Genomic DNA, 1,826 nt, shown 5'->3' on the forward strand with positions numbered 1-1,826 from the left:
ATGTTTATTTGTTGCCCATCTCATGGCTGGAATCGTTCCTAATTAGAGGCTCTTTTCTTGAATTGGTCAGTACTAGGAGACACTAACATGCTAATTGAGACAAGCATGGAAAATAGCTTGTACAGTCAATGCTGTACTAGACCACTACATTAGAACAGATGCATTATTTTAGTTTAATTTCCAATGCAACTTGCCGCAAACAGCTACTCCTAGTTAGATTTGGAGTATATATGCAAAGTTAGATTTGAATGAAACTGGCTACTTCTGTCAATGTCAGAACTTTAAGTTTTAGGTATATATGTTATTCCTAATATGCTCGCTGCCCCTTATAATTTCAGTCATTTTGGCTACTTAGATGTTGGTTTAATTTGATTATGTGGCATGTAGTTCATTTGTTGTTAGCCATAGTCCAGGGGCCTCAATTTTCTGGAGATGGCTCTGGTTCTTTGCAGGGTTATGATGATATTTCCAAGGAAATATACTGATCCTGATGTGACAAAACTGCCCATTTTCCCTTTCTTAAACATTTTTAGTCTGTTTTTTGTTCTTCCTAGTTCCAGCTTCACATTGCTGGTGTTTCATGCCATATTCATCAGATCCTGCTTACATGCCTTATGATTAACTTGACTAGTATTTCTGCCACTGTCCAACTGGTTCTTAAAGGTATTGAATCCAGATTGAAGAGCAAACTCTATTTGCAGGTGCCAACGAAGAGGATTGACAAATAAGATAGTAGTCCAAACTTGCAAAATACCTTTTTCAGAGATCTAGTCCTAATAAGACTCCAGGTGCAAGGTTAATTGTTATTTCTTCAAGTGCGCTCTAACTGTTATTTCTTTAAGTGCGCTCATACAAGCTGAACAAGGAATTCTCAAATGTTTAAAGCAATGGTAAGTCACGACCTTGCTTTCTCTTAATGTTCACCTGCATTTTATATGTATGGCCTTCATAATTAGCTAGCTGCTTCTTCTCTTTCACAATGTGTTGTTGCTGCATCGAGTCACAACTTTGAAAAAACGAATATGTGCTAGCTAGGGACATGAACTTAACTGAAACTACAGATTGAGTCACAACTTAAATCAACAACGGATGCTTTTAGTACATGTACTTGTGCTTATGCTTTAGACATTTACACTTGTAAAACTGTTCTGATCCCTCAGTTACATGCTTGTTGACACAGTATTACTCCAAATAGTCTGGTGATAGTTATTTTTAACAAGGGCTGGAATAATTGTATGGTGTATGTTATGTTGGACTCATTAACTAGAACTATTTTTTTGATTTCTTGATTGCAGGATCCAAAGATCTAGCTCGACTTGACTCTAGATCACGGACAGTTAGTCTTGGCCTTAATTAGGATGGCTAAATTACATTTGAGTATCATTTGATGGATATTTGCTATGAGAATTATGAATTTTATGAATCTATATATTATACGTATGGTTTTGAATATTGTAATTGAATGCTTGTATTTTTTTATGGTTGCAATAGGCTATTACCACAACCCACTTTCGGTTGCCACATGTTAGCACCATGAGAAGTTTAAATTGTCGCAATTGTTTCTCGCAACAAACATTTCACCTGTTGTGTTACCTATTTATCACCACAAAAACTAGTATGTTGCAATTTCATGTTACGACGATTGGAATATTTATTGCGATAAGTTAATGCCACAAGTGTAGTGGTTCGTGGCAAAATGCCTAATACCACGAAATCAAGGATTGTTGCTATAGTTTATTGCCACAATTGACTATTGCCACGGAAGAGCATGCGCCACAAAACGAGCGTCGTTGGCATAGGTTGTTGCCACAAATTTTTATCGCCAC

At 36.6% G+C, this 1,826-nt stretch overlaps 1 long non-coding RNA gene across 1 annotated transcript; it reads left to right on the plus strand.

Annotated features, from left to right (window-relative positions):
- Nucleotides 1-333: 333 nt before the first annotated feature.
- LOC141030989 (uncharacterized) lies at nt 334-1,508 on the plus strand. The gene is made up of 2 exons (XR_012193113.1): nt 334-890; nt 1,296-1,508. It is a non-coding gene; the product is annotated as an uncharacterized lncRNA (long non-coding RNA).
- Nucleotides 1,509-1,826: the final 318 nt, after the last annotated feature.

Source organism: Aegilops tauschii, chromosome 1 (genome assembly GCF_002575655.3).
Source record: "Aegilops tauschii subsp. strangulata cultivar AL8/78 chromosome 1, Aet v6.0, whole genome shotgun sequence".
Taxonomy (NCBI): domain Eukaryota; kingdom Viridiplantae; phylum Streptophyta; class Magnoliopsida; order Poales; family Poaceae; genus Aegilops; species Aegilops tauschii.